At 38.7% G+C, this 11073-nt stretch overlaps 1 pseudogene; it reads left to right on the top strand.

Annotated features, from left to right (window-relative positions):
- The first annotated feature begins 254 nt into the window (after positions 1–254).
- On the top strand, positions 255–10520 carry LOC125532890 (annotated as a pseudogene).
- Positions 10521–11073: the final 553 nt, after the last annotated feature.

Consider the following 11073-nt stretch of genomic DNA (forward strand, 5'->3'; position numbering starts at 1 on the left):
CCAAAAGACCCAATGTTTTTCAGTTTTTGTTATTGTCTTGAAAGTTGAAATACTGGTTGTCGTACATAAAATTTGCATTGAGAAAAGTTTACAGTCGTTGACTCTACACTCAGTGTGATCCACTGACCAGTGAGCAATGACCAGTATCATATATCTGACATATGGATGGATTTTCCCCTTGAAACTACCATAAGATCATGAGTTAGTAACTGCTGGTTGTCATTGTTGTTTTACCTATTGGAAATATTTGCACCATGAGTGCTCCCCGTAATGGAAATAATAAATTGTTGTTTCCTTTTCAGGATGATCCAAAGAGTGAAGAAGAGTCTACTGTACCCAATCAGAAGTTCCCCAAATTGGTGACACATACATAGATCCGTTTCAGCCTGTGAACTCTTCTGCCTCTACTATAAATAGTGTTGTCAAGGATTATACTGAGCTACACTCCCAAATCCCACTACCGAATATGGATGTCATTGAAGATTTGCATGCACAATCATCATCATCATCTTCTTCAAGGATTGTGCCTAGTAATTTTGCTAATATGATGGCGATACAGGAGGCGTGTATTCGTGCATTGATTGACCCAGATCAGGAATTATCCTGCAGACTATGGCGTCAGTCCCATGAGGCTTTGAAGAATCACTATGCTCTCGACGTTGAGATGGCATGTTCTGGGGGGGCATGTGCCAAATACAAATGCTCCTAGAAATTCCGAGTTCAATTTACTTCTTCGGCTAATCAAGCATCCAGTAAACCAATCTATGCGGCTCATTAATGTCAAGGGTCACGTGCCTACTCTCAGGTGCACATAACTCATGCAACCTTTATCTTCATACTTACTCCCTCGGTCCCATAATACAAGAGTGTTTTTACACTACACTAGTGTAAAAAACACTGTTATATTATGGGACAGAGGAAGTACCTTATTAAGATAACACAAGTACTAAGCATCAGCTTCAACCAGTATATTCTTAAGGCTATGCCTCCTATTATGATATGCGTCCCTTGAGGAAACTGCAACCTTATATGGTAAACGGTTCATTACCCTTTGTTGTATTTGACATGCAGTGCCGACCCAATTGGGAGTTGCTTTATATGGTAGAAACTTGACGAAGCAACTACTGGAGAGATAGTCATGCTATATAAAGAAATCACGCCTCACATCCGTACACTGACCACTGATGCCTTTCCCACTTATGTTATCCAAAAGGTTTTCTTCCTCCAATTCCTATAGAATTTTGTATTTTGAGTCTGTAATTAAGGATGTTGAGATTAATCGGACAAAAACTTCTGTACTTACCTTCTAATTTTTTATAGCTTCTTGCGCATGGGCCACGAGTCTACTTCGGGATACTAATTGCTAATCTAATGGGGCATGTGTTAGACCTAAGCCTTCATCTCTATGGTTGTCGGGTGATCCAGAAGGTAAGCTGAGCACTATAAAATTTGCAGTTTATGTGTATTTTACACTATGTTTTTACATTTGTAATTTTACATAAGATAAAATATTTTTTATAATGATTATATATTTTCTAACGGTCTCTTTTTACGTCGGAAATAAGACAAAACTTCGGAACGTAAAATTACGGTTCATTGATGGTAAAATAGAGGGGGTGAAGAATAACTATTCCTCACCCACGGTGACGAATAGTCAATCCCTAGTGATACTATTCATCACCCAGGGTGCAGAATAAATTATTCTTCACCCGAGGTAATCTTACGATCATTTCATAATTAAATTACGGTTGAAATTCAAATAGTTATATTCCTATTGATTCACTACGTAAAATTTGGCATAAGAAAATAAAAATATAGGTCATAAGTCAAGAAAATTTGCAGTTTATATGTATTTTACACTATGTTTTTACGTTTCTAATTTTACAAAAGATAAAATATTTTTTACGATGATTATATATTTTCTTACGGTCTCTTTTTACATCAAAAATAAGACAAAACTTACGGAACGTAAAATTATGGTGCATTGATGGTAAAATACAGATGGGTGAAGAATAACTATTCCTCACCCAGGGTGACAAATTGTCACTTCAAGATTGATCATCTCGAGCCATCCGTTGAGGGTGGAAATTTAAGTCGCATTCCTTTGTGAAAGAGTAGAATGAGAAAGCTAATGAATCTTAAACCCATTGCATTGATAAAAAGAAAAAAAAGTGCATTGATAAAAAGAAAAAAAAAAAGAGGATAAATAATAATAATATAGTATAGTTAGGGAATAAAAGAGGATTTGGGGATAGAGGGACTTGAATTAGCTTTTCGGGAAATTTCCAAACGAACAATTTCAACGAAATCTTTCAATTTCTCATTTTATTATGTTCAACTTTATGTATTCCTCAAGAGTCGTAACTTAAAGAAAAAAACGGACAGGGCCGACAGATTTACCTGATGTAAAGAAGATCCTAAAAGTCTCTGATTAGTCGACTCTCTCCATTTAACACTTTCCTCTCTCTCCTTTTTTCCACTGACTCAATTCTAGTTTATTAGATTCTTGTTTAAAAGAATGCAAAAAGTTCAATAGAACTAAGAACACCTCACATTAACCCGTCAATTTTGGATCCAATTCGGGATTTTTCTTGGGAAGTTTCGGGAAGAAATTGGAATGGAATAATATAGATTCATACAGAGGAAAAGGTTCTCTATTGATGCAAACGCTGTACCTAGAGGATAGGGTCTTGCTTCGATTTTATGGGGTACCTTTCAAGTGTACAAAAAAGTTCTTTGTTAGTAAGGAATCAAATGCTGGAGAATTCATTTCTAATAGATACTCGAATGAAAAAATTCGGATTTTTTTTATTTAATCCCTTTTTAATTTCTTCAATGATTAATTGGAATTCCAATTAATTATTTTGGCTGACTGTTTTTACATAAATAATAAGTAAAAAAGAAGTAGGAACTAGAATGAACAGTGCAGTAGCAATAAATGCGAGAATATTGACTTCCATAACCTCTTTATTTTTTATTTTCACAATAACTCGGGATGTAATCCCATGGAGAGGAAAAAGGGGTATCTTGTAAATTCAAGGGTAGGGCTTGCATTCTGATAATACTGAATCAATTCAATATTATGAATATCGGATCTATCAAATCAATTCATGGATGAGAGTTAGGCATAATATGGAGAATGCTCATTCAATGAGCATTCCCCGTAGAAGTATTCCGGAAATCTGGGCCTGGCGCTCTCCTCTATCTTCTGAGGTCCTTAACCATCTCCCTGAGAAAAGTAGACAGTAAAAGCCAAAATAGACTAAATATATATAGCCTGAACGATCCTAAAAATCCCTCGAAGGAGATAATAAAATCCCTATATATATATATATATATATATATATATATATATATAGGGATTGACTATTCTGATCACGGGATCAGAATAATATTCTGATCACAACATGAACTTCCCGAGTAACGCGCCTGACCTTCTCCGTGTGCAAGGTTGAACTACAGCTAAAAGGTGTCCAAATGGGGCTTGCTATATACCGTTGGAAAGCTATGGAAACTAGTATCATGACCCAAGTTAAATTTTTGGCAAAATATAAGTGGTTTAAGAGTAGTTTTGAAAACCATTTTTTCTTCGTACAAAAAACATGAATCGTATTTTCGATCGCATTTTTAAACCGTTTATCGGAATGAGGCAAATAATATGGCGTTGGAAAGCTGCTGCAAAACCGCTCCTTCCACATGTTGAAAGATTTCTCTAATTCCCTACGGTTAAAGAGTAATTCGGAAAATCGTAGAATTTCGCAAACGGAACACCCGAGTTTGTATTTTTGATGCCATTTCTAAACGGCTAATCCAATTAAGGCAAATAATATGGCATTGGAAAGCTTGTGAAAATGCGCTACTTTTTCATGTTAAAAGTGTTTCTAATTTTGAACGGTTTAAAAGTAATTTAGGAAACGATACAAGTTTCACCAAGTTCGTATTTTCGAGCTAATTTTTTAACCGTATGTCCAAATGCAGCAAATGATATGGCGTTGGAAAGCTTGAAGAAATGCGAAACTTTTTTGTATATATTATTTCTCCTAATTGATTGCGGTTTTATGTCAGTTTTGAAAATGGATAAAAACGTATTTTGCCGTAATTTCTACAAACTTTATCGGAATGAGGCAAATAATATATCGCTGAAAAGCTACGGAAAATGCGAAACTTTTTCATGTTGATAGTTTTCTCTGATTCCTAGCCGTTTTTAAGTAATTTCAAAAACAGAGAGATCATGCATTATGCCTTTATCGGGAAACAGATTCTTCGAAAATGCACCGCGTGAAGAACCTGAACTTCTCGGCGCGTGTACCTGAACTTCACTCTGTTTTTCACGTGATTTTTTGCTCGTAGGTCTCCATCCACTGCTCGTAACTCTCCATCCACTTACCGGAATTGAGCAAGTGATATACCAGTGGAAAGTTGTTGTAAGCACATAACTTTCCCGTGTTGAACGTTTTTTCATACTCGTGATGATTTTAAAAGTTTTTCATCTGAAATTAATTCAGTGTAGTAGTTGAACTTCATGTTGTTTTCACGTTGAACTTCTGTGACGTATTTTCGTTTGTAATTTTCGCATCCATTCGATAGTGTTACACAAATGTTACTCCTTTTGTACAAACCCCTCTCACAATAATTTTTTTTAACTTTCTTCAACCGAGGACTTGAAACTTACACAAATGATATTCCTGTAGTTTTGAGGTAAATTAGAAAATGGCGAGATCATGATTTCTGCGTTCATCGCGAACGGAAATGCACTGCGTGAAGTAGTTGAACTTCTGGGATGTCTGTTTGAACTTCACTCTGTTTCACTTTATTGTATTTTTCTTATATGAAATACACACCGTGTAGTACGTGAACTTCCGGTTGTTATCACTTTTGAACTTCTCTCTGGTTTGAGGGAATTATTTTAAAACACAAAAAACTACATTTTTATGTATTTTGGACATCTAAATACATGGTGAACCTCTCTCACAAGAATTTTTTGAACTTTTCCTCGCCGAGCACTTGAACTTCTAGCAACCATTTTTTCCGTTTATGAGTTGTTTTTAAAAGTGCAAAAGATGGCGTTGTGTTTTTTATTTTTTGAACGGGTAAATCCTAGGTTTTAATAAACTCCGGACTTCTGTGTTATTTCAATTTGAACTTCACCTTTTTATATTTTGATTAAAGAATTGTATTCGATTTTTATACCAAAAAATCGAGCATGGAAATACAAGGTGAACCTCTCTCGCAAGGATTTTTGAACCTCCCGAACAGAGAACTTGAACTTCTTTCAACAAACCTTTTAGGCTTTTCTTTTTCTATACTTTTTATTCTCACCTGAAATGCATTCCTTGCGGTAATTGAACTTCTTGTTGTTTTCACCTTGAATTTCTGTCACGTATTTTTGTTCAACCTCTCTCATAAGAATTTTTGAACTTTCTCGGGCTGAGAACTTGAAATTAGCAACAGAACTTTTAGCCTTTGCTTTTTCATTATTTTTTTAATACAAAATGCACACTGTGTAGTATGTGAACTTCTGGCAGTTATCAATCTGATCTTCTGAGATCATGCGTTCTGCCTTCATCACAAAAACAAAGTCTCCGAATATGCACTGCATGAAGAGGTTGAACTTCTGGAGCAGTTCTGTTTGAACTTCAGTCTGTTTTTTTCACTGTTATTTTTTGCCCCTAACTCCCCAACCACTTACCAGAATTGATCAAATGATATACCGGTGGAAAGCTGTTGAAAACATGCAAATTTCCCGTGTTGATAGCTTTTTCATACTCGCGAAGTTTGAACTTGTAGTTTATCTAAAAAAATGGGGAAAATCTTTTTAAAACTTTTTTTGTGTTTCCTATTTTTAATTTGAACTTCATGGTTTTATTCTTTACTAATGAGAAAAATGAATATTTTATATACTTCGAAATTCTCTGTTATTTTAATTTGAACTTCTTAGTTTTATTCTTAAGTAACGAGGAAAGTCGAGTTTTTTAACATCTTTGTTTTAAAATTTTGAACTTCTTGGTTTTATTTTTTAATAATGTGCAAATTTTGAATTTTTTACACACATCGAACTTCACCATTTTTTAAATTTGAACTTCTTAGTTTTATTGGTTAGTAATGAGGAAAATGCTTTTTTATATTAGCAATGATACGGTGCCGTTATTTTAATTCGAACTTCTAGTTTTTATAGAATGGGGAAAATTAGTTTTTATACAATCTTTCGAAATGCTCCTCTTTTTAATTTGAACTTCTTTGATTTTTTTTTACAAACGGCGGAAAATCCGTTATAAAGATTTTTGAACTACTTATTTTTAACTTCTTGCTCAAATTTTTTGAACTTCCAAATTTGTCTTTTAGATATTAACAACTTCATTTTATAACACTGACCTGCTATTGTTTTTAAATTTGAACTTCTTATAGAATTTTGTCGCGACATTTTTTACGCATTTTTTGCTTTTCGGTGAAGTGGCCTAGGCGGTCCCTTTTTTTTATTTGACGATTTTTCTTCTGTACTTGGTACATGTGAACTTTGGAATTTCTAAAATATGAACTTCCCGTGCTATTTTTTTCATGAAACTCCATAGTTTTTATTCTTTGAATCCCATGACTTTTTTGTTTACATTTTTTTGGTTCGAACTTCGATGTTCTTTACACCTGAACTTTTGAAATCACACCTTTTTATACACGTTTTCCCTTGAATCCAACATGCGCAAAAACAATAGGAAAATCTGGGTCAATTCTCATAAGCAATAGGACAAACATTTAGAGGGCACCCATAATAGCTTTTTTCGTTCTATTCAGTGTACTACGGACAAGCACATGCACATCACATCCACACAAAAATTTGGCTCACCTAAAATGAAAAAGATTTCAGTGTCACAGGACGATCATATAAGCATCTGGAATTAGGAAACATGTACCTTTTTTTTCAGAAATGCACCTTTTTCTGTATGCGAACTTCAACTTTTTTTATATATGAACTTCATTGCGAATTTACATTTTGTTCCATATGCATCTTCTAGGAAGGATGCGTTCTCCCTCAAAAACAATGTCTTTTGAACTTTCTAGGTGGAAGTCGTTGAACTTCTAGATTATTAAAAAAGCATGCCTTTTTAGTTCTCAATCAATACGGTATATTAAAAAATTGTACACACAAAGTTTCATATCGTTTCGGGAGTAACACGTACATGAAGTTCCCTATACTTCATCAAAAATGGTTTAAGAAAGTTTACTTTTGGGACACTGAAGCTTGTCTTGACCATAGTTCTTACTAATTTTGCTCTGTACATCGGAGCCCATCCATCCATCCATACATGTTAGGCGGAACAACTGGGTGTTCGCATCCTACTACTACTGGCGTGCTAAAAGCATGTGTCAAGACTATATACTAGGAGACTGAAGAAGCCAGAGCAGTTGGCCACCTCCCTGCCTCTATATGTTAATTGCCTTTCTTGGCGTCCTGATGCCATTTGTACAGAAGTAATCTTAAGTAAAAGCCACCAAAATTTTGCACAGGAGAAACAGTTGAGCCAAATTCTTTTTAACAGCTACCGAGGTTGTGAAGCGACGGCTGCAAGTTACCATGGAAACTCGTACAAAGAGCATGGTCCCTAATTAAATTAGCTCTCCCAATATGTATAATTTCTCATTCAGGTATACCATGCCCGTCCAGTTGTTCATATTGAATCAGTATATATATAACTTGTCTGCGTTACTGCCGGTAGTCGTATGTATTCGTCCAAGTTCCATATGCACTCTGACTTCCTCTGTGTTCCTTGGGGCGTCGCCTGCGCGCGGCATAATGATATGACAGTACTTAGTGAAAGAACGTCGCCTGCGCGTGGCATAATGATATCCAAGTAGTTAGTGAAAGAACGAACAAGGACGAATATGTGGATGCACATGTAATGCACCTAACCTCCAACCATCCCAAAATATAAATTACTTGAGTCCTCGTACACCATAGTCCTGAAGAAATAGCTAGTACTTGTAGGGATATCACCGAACATGTACAGAGCAACAAATCAGAGCAAGTGAAAAACAGAAAATTTAGAGGATTTTTTCCTAGTTATTCTTTGCAAAACTCTGAACATCACCACCACGCCACGAAAAATCAATCAACCACTATATGATTCAGGATACATGTGTACAGATTCCACTCTAGTTGAGAGATAGAACAAGGAGCCGCTGGCTCCAGCATGGGGGACAGTGAGCAGGCAAGGAAGAGGCATGACGTACCCAGCTGCACTTCACATCATGATTTATTGAATGAGCAGCGCAATACACACCTTGGCGACATGTCGCTGGACAGTGAGTCGTCGCGGCGGATGTGCAACGCGCAGGTGTGCTTCTTGCTGTAGTAGAAGGGGAGTAGAAGAACTAGAACTGCCACCCCCGTCAACCACCCCGATCCCCATGTACATCATCGTGCTTGCCCTTCTCCAATTCGCGCCCTAGTCCACGATCTCCACTACCAGCCCGAACGTGATGCACATGCGTACTGGTGAAGACGGGCAAAGGTGTGCGGCGAGCCAGGATCGACCCGGGTGTGGAGGGGTGGGAGCGGCTGCTCCATGGATGAACCTTCCTCGGGAAGGTCAAGGCTGCCCTTGTGAGAAGGTCAATGTGGTCGGCCAGGACGGCGCGTGTGTGGGATCCCGAGCGGCGTGGTGAGGCCGCGGCCCGCATCGGCTCCCGCGAGGAACGATGGCATGCATGGAGGAAAAGGTAGTGGGCACTGGGTAGGGGAGCTCCGCCGCTGCGCAGCTTTCGGAGGTTCCTCGGGGTGGCGGTGCCATGTTCGTCTCCAGGGCGGCGGCGAGAGGAGGAGCGCCGGGGCTGCCGCGGCTAGCTCCGCCAGTGGGATCCGGTAGGAGGTGGAGGGCGCGGAGTTGGCCGGTGGAGGCGGGGCGCGGGGTTGGGCGGCGGCGGTGCGCGGGGTTGGCCGGTGGAGCCGGGGTGCGGGGTTTGGTGGCGGCGCGGAGCCAGGGGGCGGCGGCGGTTGCCCCGGGGGGGAGGCGCTGGATCGGGGAGGTTGGGATTGGACAGGGGAAGTGGTGGGCGTGGGGCGTGGCTTTTTTTCATCTGAGTTCAGGAAGTTCAGGAGCGAGCAGTCAGGCATTATAGGGCTGGCTGTGATCCAATTACATATATATATATATATATATATATATAACCAATTACATATATATATATATATATATATATATATATATATATATATATATCTTTTCTAACATCCCATGATGAAAGGAATTAAGGTATGCTTGTAGTTTGCAAAACTGCACTTCTATATTTGGAAAGCCTCTTCTTTGTAATGTCATGTAAGATAGAATATGTAATTTATTCAAACCATTCATTCTCATTTATTCTTTTGTTAATATGTTCATTATCTTAGATAAATTCAGTTATAAATATAATGTAATGTCCAATGCATAAATAGTTTAAGCTGATTATGTCTTTTTACCCTGGTATGCCATATTGTTTCGTTGCGAGCTCGGTCACTGATGGTGTCTCTTTGTTCAGGCTTTTGAAATAAGCGGCATTGATCAACAAATAGAGATGGCCAAGGAGCTTGAAAGCAACCTATTCAAATGTATCTTTGATCAACATGCAAACCATGCCATTCAAAAATGCATTGAGTGCGTGCAGCCACAATATATCCAATTCATCTATAGACGGTTATGTGGCAGGGCCAAGATGTTATCCACACATCCTTATGGATGCCATGTGGTTCAGGTTGTTAGTTTGGGCATTACATTTTTTTACCACTTCCTATCTTTCGACGTTTATTTATACCTTGTTCACTAATTATTCCCCCGTCCTCGTGATCTTCTTAGAAAATGCTGGAGTTCTGCAAGGTTTATCATGGAGATTCTCGATTGTGTAAAGGAGCTGTCGGTAGACCCATATGGAAACTACATTGTGCAGGTAAAATATGGAGTTGCTTGTAATTGATGAAACAGTCGCGGTTAAACGAACATTTCAAATGTGTGTTCTATCGACATGTTGCAGTACATTGTGGAGCATGGAGAACCTCGTCATCGACAAATTATTATGTTGAAATTTGCTGAAAGCATAGTACATATGAGCCACTAGAAGCACTCTTCCAAAGTCATTGAGAAGTGCCTAATCTATGCCAGCTACCACGATTGCAAGCTTGTCATAAATGAGATCCTTTCTGCAGGTGGTGGTCAAACTGCAGATCATCTCGTGGTATGTGAATTTTGAGATCTTACCGTTGTTCCTCGACATCCCTAGAGAGAGATAACACATGACTAATCTTGTGTGGTTGCCTGGTCATGCAGGGCGTGATAATACACCAGTATGCAAACTGTGTGGTGCGGCAGATGATTGACGTGGTGAACGATTGGCAATTCAACGTGATCGTGGATGTGCTGACGCGCAACAGGGACACTTTGGTCATGTACGCCCATGGGAGGCAGGTCATTGCGCAGGTCGAGCGGCTCCTCAACGGCATGGCACCATCCCCCGACTCCTTTGGGAAAACATCGTCGTCGTCTCAGTTCCTCTAGTGTGTTTTTAATTACTTTTACTATGGTTTGCTTTCTATGTCTCTCTTGTTCTTCCTGGAGCATTAGTGATCGGCATAAATAGAACTAAGGTGAACTTTGTTGCTATCGTTTTTCCCATTAGGGTGAACTAAATTGTTTCTGTAGAGGAGAATCGAACTATAACCTCCTCTGGTCTAAGGATTTGTTAGGCACCCAGCCTACCATTATCTATGAATTGAATTGTTTGTTTTCCATACCATTTCGTCAGGGGTTAATAAATATTTTGCCGATTGATTTCACAAGGCATTGGTCGACTAGGCAGTAAAAAATACTCCCTCCTTCCCATGATATAAGAGCACTTGATGCATCGGTTAGGTTTATTGTTTTGTGGGTGATACATCATTTAGATTGTGGTGGGCGGAATGTGATTTAAGATACCGGTTGGACCTCGCAGCATCGTCGAAGGCGTGGCTGTAGGCACTGTGGCAGATGGAAACTGCATTGTCAGTTTCTAGGATGAATGGTGCACGGCTCCACTCAATGGCAAGGGTAGCTCCTTCCATGCACACCGCAA

This window comes from Triticum urartu, chromosome 1 (genome assembly GCF_003073215.2).
Source record: "Triticum urartu cultivar G1812 chromosome 1, Tu2.1, whole genome shotgun sequence".
Classification (NCBI taxonomy): Eukaryota; Viridiplantae; Streptophyta; class Magnoliopsida; order Poales; family Poaceae; genus Triticum; species Triticum urartu.